We start from the raw sequence: 14375 nt of genomic DNA on the forward strand, positions 1-14375 counted from the left end.
ATTTTCGAAAATAGTTTTTGAAAAAGGTTAGTGTTTTTTTTTTCGAAATTTTTTTTTTCGAAAGATTTTAAAATCAAAAATAAAAACAAAAATAATTAGTTAATAAAAAAGAAATTTTTGAAAAAGAGGGAAGATATTTTCGAAAATTAGAGAGAGAGAGAGAGTTTGTTAGGTAGTTTTGAAAAAGATAAGAAACAAACAAAAAGTTAGTTAGTTAGTTGAAACAAGTTTTGAAAATCAATTTTGAAAAGATAAGAAGTTAGGAAGTTAGAAAAGATATTTTGAAATCAAATTTTTGAAAAAGATATGATGAGAAGATATTTTTGAAAAGATATGATAGAAATTAGTTTTTGAAAAAGATTTGATTTTTAGAATCTCAATTAATGACTTGATTCACAAGAAATCACAAGATATGATTCTAGAACTCAAAGTTTGAACCTTTCTTAAAAAGCAAGTAACAAACTTGAAATTTTTGAATCAAAACATTAATTGTTATTGTTATTTTCGAAAATATTGATATAAAAATAAGAAAAAGATTTTTGAAAAATATTTTTGGAATTTTCGAAAATAACTAAGAAATTTGAAAAAGATTTGATTTTTGAAAAAGATTTTGAAAAAGATAAGATTTTCAAATTGAAAATTTGATTTGACTTATAAGAAACAACTTGATTTTAAAAAGTTTTGAAAAAGTCAAATCTAATTTTCGAAATTATGATAGAAAAGAGGGAAAGATATTTTTTGATTTTTGAATTTTTATGATGAGAGAGAAAAACACTAAAAAGATGCAATGCATGAAATTTTTAGATCAAAACATGTGATGCATGCAAGAATGCTATGAATGTCAAGATGAACACCAAGAACACTATGAAGATCATGATGAACATCAAGAACACATTTTTGAAAAATTTTTAATGCAAAGAAAACATGCAAGACACCAAACTTAGAATTCTTTAATGCTTAGACACTAAGAATTCAAGAATGCATATGAAAAATAATAAAAGACACAAAACAAAAAATCATCAAGATCAAACAAGAAGACTTACCAAGAACAACTTGAAGATCATGAAGAACACCATGAATGCATGAAATTTTCGAAAAAATGCAAGATGCACATGCAATTGACACCAAACTTATGATATAACTCAAGACTCAAACAAGAAACACAAAAATATTTTTTGATTTTTATGATTTTCTAAATTTTTTTTGGATTTTTATTTTATATTTTTCGAAAATTATTTAGAAAGAAAGAAAAATAAGGATTCCAAAATTTTTAATATGAATTCCAGGAATCTTGCCATGTTAGTCTAAAGCTTCAGTCCAGGAATTAGACATGGCTCACTAGCCAGCCAAGCTTTCAATGAAAGCTCCAGTCCAAAACACTAGACATGGCCAATGGCCAGCCAAGCTTCAGCAGATATGGATACTTTTCAAGTATAGAGCAACTAAGTGTGTGAGAATCTCTTCTTTTGTGATGGTAAGTTGAAACCCCAGTCCAAAAGATTAGACATGGCTTACAGCCAGCCAGGATTCAACAAATCATCATGAAACACTAGAATTCATTCTTAAAAATTCTGAATAAAAATATATTTTTGAAAACATTTTTTTTTTCGAAAACAGATGAGAAAGTTTTGAAATATTTTTGAAAAATTTTTGAAAATAAAACAAAAAGAAGATTACCTAATCTGAGCAACAAGATGAACCGTCAGTTGTCCAAACTCGAACAATCCCTGGCAACGGCGCCAAAAACTTGGTGCACGAAATTGTGATGTCCAGGCTCAAACAATCCCTGGCAACATGAGCAACTTGGTACGCATAATCGTGATTACGCTTTGATTATGTAAAATTCATGGCTCTTTCTTTCCCTGGCAGTGGCGCCAAGAACATGGTGCCAATACCATGGTTCACAACTTCGATACAACTAACCAGCAAGTGCACTGGGTCGTCCAAGTAATACCTTACATGAGTAAGGGTCGAATCCCACGGAGATTGTTGGTATGAAGCAAGCTATGGTCACCTTGCAAATCTCAGTCAGGCAGATATAAATTGATAATGATGTTTTCGAATAATAAATAATAGAATAGGGATAGAGGTACTTATGTAAATCATTGGTAGGAATTTCAGATAAGTGAATGGAGATGATTTTCGTTCCTCTGAACCTCTGCTTTCCTGCTATCTTCATCCAATCAGTCTTACTCCTTTCTATGGCTGGCTTTATGCAAGGGCATCACCGTTGTCAGTGGCTACATCCCCTCCTCTCAGTGAAAAATATGCTCACATGCTCTGTCACAGCACGGCTAATCATCTGTCAGTTCTCGATCATACTGGAATAGGATTCACCCTCCTTTTGCGTCTGTCACTAACGCCTAACAATCGCGAGTTTGAAGCTCGTCACAGTCATTCAATCATTGAATCCTACTCGGAATACCACAGACAAGGTTTAGACTTTCCGGATTCTCTTGAATGCCGCCATCATTCTAGCGTACGCCACGAAGATTCTGATTAAGAGATCTAAGAGATATTCATTCTAGCTTATTTCATGTAGAACGGAAGTGTTTGTCAGGCACGCATTCATAGGGGAGAATGGTGATGAGCGTCACACATAATCATCACCTTCATCACATTCTTGGGTGCAAATGGATATCTTAGAAGCGAAATAAGATGAATTGAATAGAAAATAGTAGTACTTTGCATTAATCTTTGAGTAATAGCTGAGCTCCACACCTTAATCTATGGAGTGTAGAAACTCTACCGTATGAAAATACATAAGTGAAGGTCCAGGCATGGCCGAGATAGCCAGCCCCCAAAACATGATCACAGGATCAAAATACAATCCAGGATGTCTAATACAATAGTAAAAGGTCCTATTTATAATAAACTAGCTACTAGGGTTTACATGAGTAAGTAATTGATGCATAAATCCACTTCCAGGGCCCACTTGGTGTGTGTTTGGGCTAAACTTGAGTGTTACACGTGTAGAGGTCCTTTTTGGAGTTGAACGCCAGTATTTGTGCCAGTTTGGGCGTTCAACTCTGGTTTTGGATCCTTTTCTGGCGCTGGACGCCAGAATTGGGCAGAGAGCTGGCGTTGAACGCCAGTTTACGTCGTCTATTCTTGGCCAAAGTGTGGACTATTATATATGTCTGGAAAGCCCTAGATGTCCACTTACCAACGCAATTGGAAGCGCACCATTTCGAGTTCTGTAGCTCCAGAAAATCCACTTTGAGTGCAGGGAGGTCAGAATCCAACAACATCAGCAGTCCTTCTTCAACCTCTAAATCTGATTTTTGCTCAAGTCCCTCAATTTCAGCCAGAAAATACCTGAAATCATAGAAAAACACACAAACTCATAGTAAAGTCCAGAAATGTGAATTTAACATAAAAACTAATGAAAACATCCCTAAAAGTAACTAGATCCTACTAAAAACATACTAAAAACAATGTCAAAAAGCGTATAAATTATCCGCTCATCATCTACCAACAGTTGGAGACAGACCCACAATCTGATGATTATTATATTGTCAATAAGATACTCTCACTGGAGCATACAGAGATTGTTCATCAAAGCACAGGAAGAAGGCTCACAGTGAGAGGGGACAAGCTGAGGCACCATAATCATCAACCACCCTAACAAGGAACCAATGTCAAGCTAGTGACAGTAAAAGAGCGCTCCATGGGAGGCGGCCCATGATTTAATATTCTTGCTGTCATTTTAAATTTCAATAATTAATGATTCTTCTAGCATAAATTTGAGCTCTCTTGAGTAGAATTGATAACTGCACATATCGTTTTGAAGCATATGTCTGATTCCTAAGTTTGGTGTGCCTAAAGGCACTCCAAAATGGCTTTTCAAAGCATGATGATCATATAACCATCTTAGGATATTTACTCATTCATTTTTATTGAAGTATATAGCCAAACATTAAGTTTGGTGTTCTACATATGCTATGAATTTCAAGAAAGTCACTTTTGCTCAAGGACTCAAGTTCATGAAATAGATGAACCATATCTTGCATCACTTTATGAATTTATTTTATTAATGTAGAAAATAATATGTTCCTTGTAATGAATATACTAACTATGACAGACATTAATTGGACTTCATATGAATAACTTGGTAGAAAACAATTTTGGTGTTCATCAATATTTTGTTCAATTCTAAAGGGGCATAGTTGGTTATTCACAAATAAGGAACATATAGCAAATTCTATTTTCACTTTTCTATATTTTTCACTTGCTGACCACCACTAGGCTAAATTCAAATTTTGATGCTTGTTGTTGCATTGATTTAAATGGATAGGTATGAAGAAAACTGAGGAAAAGACAACACCATGCCATGTACGGTCATCCCAAGGAGAAAAGGTAAGTCACATGTGCATGGTTAGGAAGCACAAATCTGCAAGAATCAATACCTTGGAGACCGAGCATTATACCCAATGAAGAGGTGATCTTTGTCCTCATCCTCCCTTACATGCACACCGTTCATTCCAATCCCTTCAAAAGACATCTTGACCATCCAATCTTCATTGAAGCTTGTTATAAACAGCTTCACTTGGACCATGCTGCCTAATGATGAACGGACTTTTGACGGTTTAGAATTCCACTAATGAATTCTCATTGAAAAGTATAGTTTCTAAACCAAACAATAGTCCTTTCATATAAAAAAATTTGTTTATCACTAAAACAAACCCCTAAATTTTATAAATCGAAGTATTTAAACCTCGAGTCGTTCTCCCTAGGAATTGCAATAAAGTGCCTTGTTATTGGTTATGGAGTATGTTTTGGGGTTTTTGAGATGATGGACAAGAAATGTAAATGGCAAAGGAAATAAACTAACAAAAAGGTCTTGGCAAGGTTAGGTGGTCAAGGATCTCTATCCTAATCACTAACCACAACATGAGAATTGGCAAGAATCAATCCCACTAATTTAGCCCCTAACTAATAGTAGAAAAAAGTCAAGTGACCTATATGAATCCAAGTCCATAAGTCCTAGTTCTACACCAAATCAATTAGTGAGATCTAGCATCAATGGCTCCCAATCATCAATCACTTGGACATTAGTGACTCAAGAGTTCCTAAGTTACCTTCCCAAGCCAAGAGCACAAAATTCTACTCTAAGATCCAACCAAGCATTTTATCAAACACTTAGAAGGCATAAAAGGAAAGCATAGTAAAATTCCAGGGAAAGTAAATCTACACTACTCAATTGCAAGGAATTGAACAACAATAAAGCAAATCAATAATAAAAGAACATGAATCATAAATTGCATTAAAAGAAAATAGAAGAAGAAAGAGTGCATCAACAACAAAGTAAGCAATTACAAGAATGAAATACAAAATTAGAGAGAGGAAGAGTAGAGGAACAAGAAATTGTAAAGGAAAAGTAAATCAAAGCATGAATTAAACCTAGATCTAAGGAATTCTAGTCCTAATTCTAGAGAGAAGAGGGAGCTTCTCTCTCTAGAAACTACTCTACATGATGCTAACACTTCAAACAATTTCTCCTCCTCTTTTGCCCAAGCTTGAATTTGATGCACGAAAACTTGTCTCTCAACAATTTTCGCTCGACAAGTATACCGAATTATCGTCAAGTAAAAACTCACAATAGAGTGAGGTCGAATTCCACATGGATTGATTGGTCAAGCAACTTTAATTGGAGGAATGTTCTAGTTGAGCTAAGCAGAATTTGATTGGAGAATTACAGGAAATTAAATGGCGGAAAGTAAATGGCAGGAAATATAATTACTGGAAATAAAGGACTGAATGTAAATGACGGAAAGTAAATTGCAGAATCTTAAATGAGGAATGGGGAGGATGAACATAAAAGTAAATGGCAGAAAGTAAAGAGAATGGGTAAGATCAGAAATGGGGAGTTCATTGGGCTCAGGAGATGTTGTATTCTCTGGATCAAGTTCATTTTCATCTTTTCCTCAATCAATGCATTCATTAATCTCCTTGGCAATCTTAAGTGATTGAATTCCAATTCCTTGGTAATTCAATCTCTCAAATCTTGATCAATAGCCAATTCTTTGGTCTGATTGCTCATGAGAAGAGATGAAGTGTGGTCACTGATTATGCCACATGTGTTCCCAAATCAAAATGTTAGTAGGATTATATGTCACTATATCCATCCAAACCCCAATTTGGTCCAACATGAGAAAGCATTTCTAGCATGATCTCTTCATTCCTCTTCCAAGGTTCCGAAGAGATCCAAGTATGAATAGCTTCTTTTCCAAGACAACTACTCAATTGGATGAAGATTGAAAGCTTTCTAGTAAGATCAAGAGAAAAGAAAGAAGAAGAATAATGAAAACTATTATTGATCCATCAAATTACAACAGAGCTCCCTAACCCAATGAAAGGGGTTCAGTTGTTCATAGCTCTGGGAATGGAAAACAAAGATGGAAAATACATTCTCAAAGTAAAACTAAAAGTGCAGAGAAAATAAAATTATACAGAGAGTAGTTCTCCCAATGGCCAAAAGCTCTCTTCTCTAGTTCAAAACTACTCCTATATATACTACTCTTCTGATCTTCTAGTTGGCTCTTCAGGTCTTTGGATATGGGCCTTTGGATCTTTAGTTGAAGCAGTTTGGAATCTTCAGTGGGCTCAGCTTTACTTGCAGAGAAAGTGTGAAGTAGGCATGGACTTTAGCTAGGACGTTAGTGGCGTTAACGTTAAGTGAAAATGTGGATTCGAGAACGTTAGTGACAATCACCTTTTTCACTAACGTCCCTAGCCCAAGATGGTTCACGTTAACTTCAACGTTAGTGGCACTAACGTGACCACTAACGTTGCCTCTTGGTCCATCGCAAGCGTTATTGGCGTTCACCTTTGCCAATAACGTTGCTCTTAGCCCCCCTTTTCTCACGTTAGAGTCCACGTTAGTATAACTAACGTGGCTCTTAACGTGGGCATGCCTTAGCCTCGAGAGCGTTAGTGACACTTACCTTTGTCACTAACGCTCCAATCGCCGCTTCTCACGTTAGTGCCTCATGTTAATTGTCTTAACGTGGTGGTGATTGCCATCTCCAACGTTAGTGACAAAGGTGAGTGTCACTAACGTTGGCTCATCATTTCTTTCCTCCACGTTAGCTTCCACATTAATGCAATTGATGTGGCAACTAACGTGGCTCATAGTGGCTTGGTCCAACGTTAGTAACAAAGGTGAGTCTCACTAATGTTGGCGATTCCTTGCTCCTCCCACGTTAGAGCTCATGTTAATGTAGTTAATGTGACTCTTAACGTGGCCAATTGGGCTTAGTCCAACGTTAGTGACAAAGGTGAGTGTCACTAACATTGGCATTGTCTTCCCTTTCCACGTTAGAGTTTACGTTAACTGAGTTAACGTGACTCTTAACGTGGCCAATTGCCAATTTGGAGCGTTAGTGGTATTCACTTTTACCACTAACGCTGGAGCTCCCTTTCTCTCCACGTTAAGTACCACGTTAATGTAGTTAACATGGCAATTAACGTGGGCCCTGATGGTTTTGAAGGCGTTATTGGCAATCACTTTTCTCATTAACGTTGTAAGTTTATTCCCATTCCACGTTAGTGGTTACGTTAATTAGATTAACGTGGCTGCTAATGTATCTCTTCCTTGCTTCCTTTGTCCTGAAATCAAGCAAATAAAGTGCATCAAAGCTCTAATCCAAGTTATGAGACATGCATTATCCAATTTTTCATTCAATTCATGCATAATTCTCATAAAATAACATGAAATTCACAATATTTGCTTGAATCAAGATGTAAGTGATTATCTACCCAAAACTTGCTTATTAACTAAGAAAATGCATGAAACTACCCTAAAACAGTAAAGAAAAGGTCAGTGAAACTGGCCAAAATGCCCTGGCATCACAACACCAAACTTAAAGCTTGCTTGTCCCTAAGCAAGTACTGAAACATGAGAATGATGAATGAAATGACAAGAGAAATGAGTCATTGTTGTGGAAGTCATGTCCTTGGTTTTATGGGGTTTCATGCATAGCAACTTAGGTTCATTCCTTCATTGGCTTTCAGACCTTTACCATGCCCTGGAATACTCACTTGATTGCACCCTATGAGACTTTTATTCATTGATCCCTTTGTCTTTTCAGGGTTTGATTGTGTTCTTTAGACTAGGTGCTCTGTAAGGGAGCGACTCTTTAATATAAGCTTTCAGCCAGCACTCCCGAACCAGTTGGTTCAAGGTGCTAGGTGTTAAGACACCCCTAAAGACTTACTCCCTCAAGTCTCTTTCCCCCATACATTCACACCACAGGCACATGGTTTGTTATTTTTCTTCTTGAGACCTTGGTGTCCAGCACTTCTTTGGGTTACTAAGTGCTCTGTAGCAAGGGTTACTCTTGATAGTGGACTTTCAGCTGATAATCCCGGGTTAGTTAACCCAAGTTAACAAGTGATAAGGCACCCCTGAGAGCTTATTCATCCAAGTATATCCTTTGCACAGGAGCACCACAGACACTTGCCTTAAGATTCAACCCTTGGTGCCTAGCCTTATTTCTTACTCTTTTTCTTTATTTCTCAACTTTCATTTTTCTTTTCCCTTTTCTTATTAGGATCTTGTTATTTAGCTAGTCTCATGGGGTGTGTTTCAAGCATATTATTCAGGACAGATAGTTGTCTTCCTACCTTGTTGGGGAACCAACTTAGCTAAGTAATTACTACACCACAAGCTTAAGAACTTACTCCACAAATTGAACATCACTCTGGTCTTTCATAACATCTCTTTTTATTTGACTTAAAGGACAAGCATACAAGTAGGCAAGGTGAAAATGCAGTAGATAGCTTGGCACAACACACATATGACAAAGGCGGGGAAAAACGAACAATAAATCCTAGTGATGTAAACTAAAGAGTAGCTAATAATCAGGGATACATTCAGACTTCCAATTTGAGCATTTCCAAGCATATGGAATCAAGTAACAATACAACCTTTTGGTGGTGACTTCTAGCCATCCCTTTGTTGTCATCGTCCACAGCTTTTGCATCCTTCTTCGCCTCCTTGGATGATGGTGCACCGTTGTTCCCGAAGATTTAATTGAATTCCTGCAAAGTTATTGGAAGTTGCTTGTTCCCAAAGCACTTGAGAATTAGTTAGCATGCATGTATGCTTGTGAGTTTCTGAACTTGATTTGGTGTGTGAATACCAAACTTAGTTCCTTGCCTAATGCAACAGATTGAATACATGCAGAGGATCTTATGTGCTTTTATTACTAAAACGACTATGAATTAGAAACTAAACTCTTGTCAAGTGGTTTCCCTGATTGGTTGGGGCTAGCAATTTGCTCTTGAAGAGGTGTAGTGTGATTCTAACTGAAATCTTTAGTGGAACACCAAACTTAGTATTACACATTCACTCTTGGATTGTTTTGGTGTGCAACACCAAACTTAGCTCCTCGCAATACAGGGTAAACTACTTGTAACTTTTATTGAAATGATCATGAAAAGGAAACTACCTTAGGTTGGGTTGCCTCGCAACGAAGCGCTCTTTTAGCATCACTAGATCAACGATTTCTCCATCAGTTGAGATGATATTTCACTTTGGGGCTTTCCCCCATGTTGCCCATGTAATTCTTGAGCCTTTGTCCGTTCACAGTGAAAGTCCTCCTTGAGCTTTCCTCCTTGATTTCTATGTGTCCATACGGCGAGACCTTTGTCACAAGAAAGGGTCCAGACCACCTTGATTTGAGTTTCCCAGGGAAAAGTCTCAATTTGGAGTTGTAGAGGAGCACTTGCTATCCCTTTTCGAAACTCTTGGGTGTCAGATTGAGGTCATGTCTTTTCTTTGCCTTTTCTTTATAGATTTTGGCATTTTCATAGGCTTGAGATCTGAATTCCTCCATTTCCTGCAGCTGCAGGACTCTTTTTTCACCAGCGGCAAGGCTATTAAAATTTAGTAGCTTGAGAGCCCAGAGGGCTTTGTGTTCAGGCTCCAATGGTAAATGACAGGCCTTTCCATACACCAGTTGATATGGGGACATCCCAATTGGTGTTTTGAATGCCGTTCTGTATGCCCAAAGAGCATCATCTAGCTTCTTCGACCAGTCCTTTCTTGATGCTCCTATAGTCTTTTCCAGAATCCTTTTTAACTCTCTGTTAGATATCTCGGTTCGCCCACTTGTTTGGGGGTGATAAGGTGTGGCAACCTTGTGCTTTACCCCGTATCATAGGAGAAGAGCTTCTAGTGGCCTGTTACAAAAATGGCTCCCTCCATCACTGATGAGCGCTCGTGGGACTCTAAACCAGCTAAAGATATTCTTTTTGAGGAAGTTCATGACCACCTTGTTATCATTTGTTGGGGTTGCAATGGCCTCTACCCACTTGGAAACGTAATCCACTGCTACTAGAATATACTTGTTTGAATATGAGGATGGAAATGGTCCCATGAAATCGATTCCCCATACATCAAACAGTTCCAGTTCTAAGATGAAATTTTGTGGCATCTCATTGATTTTGGGTAGGTTTCCAGCTCTTTGGCATTCATTGCAGCTCTTTGCTACTTCCTTGGCATCCTTGAAAAGGGTGGGCCAAAAGAATCCGCTTTGTAACACCTTGGCTGCAGTTCTTTCCCCTCCAAAGTGGCCTCCATAGCACGAGCCATGGCAGTTCCATAAGACCTCTCTTCCCTCTTCTTCTGAAACACATCTTCTAAGGATTCCATCTGAACACTTCTTGAATAGGTAAGGTTCATCCCAAACAAAATACTTCGCGTCATTGATGAGCTTTCTTTTTTGATGTTTGTTGATTTCTGGAGGTAAAGCCCCAGTTGCCTCGAAATTGGCAATATCTGCAAACCTGGGTGCTCTGTGAACCGTCATCAACTGCTCATCTGGGAAGAACTCATTTACACTTGTATCATGTGATCCTTCTTTATCATGAGGGACTCTGGATAGGTGATCTGCTACTTTGTTCTCCACTCCTTTCTTGTCTCTAATTTCAATATTGAATTCCTGCAATAATAGGATCCATCTTATTAGTCTTGGTTTTGATTCTTGCTTGGCAAACAAATATTTAAGTGCTGTGTGATCTGTGAAAATGATCACTTTGGCACCAATGAGGTACAATCTAAACTTGTCAAATGCAAAAACTATTGCCAGCAACTCTTTTTCAGTAGTGGTATAATTTCTTTCAGTGTCATTGAGGACTTTGCTGGCATAGTATATCACATGGACCAAGTTATCTTTCCTTTGTCCTAACACTGCCCCAACTGCAAAATCAGATGCATCACACATCAGTTCAAATGGTAAGTTCCAATCAGGTGGGGAAATGATAGGGGCAGAGGACAGCCACTTTTTCAAGTTTTTGAATGCTAGCATGCATTTTTCATCAAAGACAAATGGTGTATCAGATACAAGGAGATTGCTTAAGGGCTTGGCTATCTTTGAAAAATCTTTAATAAACCTTCTGTAAAAGCCGGCATGCCCTAAAAAGCTCCTAATTGCCTTGACATCACTTGGTGGGGGTAATTTTTCAATGAGTTCCACCTTAGCTCTGTCTACCTCAATGCCTCGGTTAGAAACCTTATGGCCAAGAACTATTCCTCCTGTCACCATAAAGTGACATTTCTCCCAGTTCAAGGCCAAGTTGGTCTCTTGACATCTTTTTAATACCAGGGCCAAGTGATTTAGGCAATTAGGGAAGGAATCTCCGAATACCGAAAAGTCATCCATAAAGACTTCAATAAATTTTTCTATCATATCTGAGAAAATGGAGAGCATGCAGCGTTGGAAAGTTGCAGGTGCATTATATAGCCCAAATGGCATGCGCCAGTAGGCAAACACTCCATATGGGCAAATGAATGAGGTTTTCTCTTGGTCTCTCGGATCAACCACTATTTGGTTATATCTTGAATAACCATCGGGAAAACAGTAATATGCGTGTCCTGCAAGTCTTTCCAGCATCTAATCCATGAAAGGAAGGGAGAAATGATCTTTTCTTGTAGCTTCATTGAGCTTTCTGTAGTCTATGCACATCCGCCATCCTGTGACGGTCCTTGTAGGGATTAGTTCGTTCTTCTCATTGGGGACTACAGTGATTCCTCCCTTTTTTGGGACAACATGCACGGGGCTAACCCATGGGCTGTCTGAGATCGGGTAGATCACCCCTCTCTGCCATAACTTCATGACTTCTTTTTGTAGCACTTCCTTCATGGCTGAATTCAGCCTCCTTTGGGGTTGAATGGATGGTTTGACATCATCTTCCAACAGTATCTTATGCATGCATATAGCCGAATTGATTCCTTTCAGGTCAGTGAGGGTCCATCCAATGGCATCCTTATGCTTTCGCAATACTTGGAGTAGTTCATCCTCTTGATCTTGGCTGAGGGCTGAGTTTATAATCACTGGATAACTTTCATTCTCTCCGAAGTATGCATATTTGAGAGTGGGTGGCAGTGCTTTGAGTTCAAGTTTAGGTGCTTCTTTTTTTCATTCTCTTCCTTTGGTGCACCCTTTATATGAATCTCTACTGTTGCAGCCTCTTCGCTAGATGTTGATTCCTCCTCTGTTAACCCTTCAAGTTCTTCTTCTTCAAAAATCTATTGTACTGCGTCTTCCAGTGAATCCAACCTCATACATTCGCCCAATGGTTCTGGAGGCAAAAACTTGATGGGATATTTTTTTGTGGAAAAACAAATTTCTCCAAAACACCCAAATCTAACCGGCAAGTGCACCGGGTCGCATCAAGTAATAAAACTCACGGGAGTGAGGTCGATCCCATAGGGATTGATGGATTAAGCAACTTTAGTGGATGATTAGTTTAGTCAAGCTAACATTTGAGTGATAATTGATGCAGCAGAAAGTAAATGACAAGGAAAATTAAAGTGCAGAAAGTAAATTGGATAGTAACTTAAAGAACAAGGAAGTAAAATAGCAAGAATCTTAAATTTCAAGAAAAGTAAATTGCATGAAAGTAAAGGAGACTGGGTGCAGGGAAATTAAATGAAAGCAGTAAATCAAAGCTTAGAACAATTGCAAGGAAATTAAAATTGCATGAAAAGTAAATTCAGATCACAGTGGCTCAAATGTAAAATGCAGAGGAACAAAAGTGCTGGAAAGTAAATTGGGAACAAGGAGATCAGAGAGCAAAGTGACTGTGCTTAATTTGCAGAAATTTAAAAGGATGTTGAAGATCTCAAGAGTGGATCCTTCCTTGATTCAACAAGAGAAAAGTTGCAGAGAATTAAAAAAAAGATTGTAGAAGAAGTAAAGAGAAGTTGCAAATAGAGAATGAAAACAGAATTCCTTCCAATCTCAATTCAAGATTCAAAACAGAAAATGAAACTCAGAGAGAGAGCTCTGTATTCCTAATGCTCCCTAGTGGAGCTCGCCTCCTATTCTCTCTATTCGGGCCTTTGCTCTTGATGGAATTGGGTTGATAGAGGCCTTGGTTGATTGCTCTTGGAGTTTGGAGAAGAACCGAATTGAACCGGGTTTGGAATCATGAAAGCTTGAGTAAAAGTTTGAGTAAAAGTTTGAGGCTAACTTTTACTCCAACTTTTCACATCAGCCACCCTTCTTTGCTGATACCAACGTTGGGGCAAAAGTTAGGGGTCAAACTTTTGCTCCAACGTTGGCCTCCCCTTGCATACTCATGGCACCAACGTTAGCCAAAAAGTTAGAGGCTAACGTTGGCGCAAACTTTTGCTCTCCAGGGTGTGTTTTTCATGCGCCAACGTTAGCCAAAAAGTTAGGGGCTAACGTTGGCGCAAACTTTTGCTCTCCAGGGTGTTGATTTGTGATGCCAAAAGTTAGCCAAAAAGTTTGAGGCTAACTTTTGCTCCAGCTTTTTGCCCAAAAGTTAGCCAAAAAGTTTGAGGCTAACTTTTGCTCCAGCTTTTTGCCCAAAAGTTTGCACAAAAGTTTGAGGCTAACTTTTGGTCCAGCTTTTTGCTCCCTGGTTCATTTTCAATTAATCCAAAAGTTTGAGCTAAAGTTTGAGGCAAACTTTTGCTCAAACTTTTTGTCCTCTCTTCCTCCTAGCCATTCCTTCTTGCTTCAACCTTTCTCCAAGCTTTCTTCACCTATCATTAATCAACCAAACACATCAAAGCTATGCTCAAAATCATGAGATATTCATTCTTTCATAATATGTGACAATTATAGCATAAAACCTCATGAAATAGCATGAATTCATACATGGTTGATTAAGTCAAAGGAAACATGAAAATCTACCCAATTGGCTTGCTTATGGCTCAAGAAAGTGCATAATTCAATTGAAAACAAAAGAAAAAGGCTAGTGAAACTAGGCTAAGATGACTTGTCATCACAACACCAAACTTAAAGCTTGCTTGTCCCCAAGCAAGAAATGAATTATGCTCAAAGGTTCTTTCAATTAAGACGGATTGAAGAACATCTTGTCAGGTCCTGTGAGTGAAG

Source organism: Arachis hypogaea, chromosome 15 (assembly GCF_003086295.3).
Source record: "Arachis hypogaea cultivar Tifrunner chromosome 15, arahy.Tifrunner.gnm2.J5K5, whole genome shotgun sequence".
Lineage (NCBI taxonomy): Eukaryota > Viridiplantae > Streptophyta > Magnoliopsida > Fabales > Fabaceae > Arachis > Arachis hypogaea.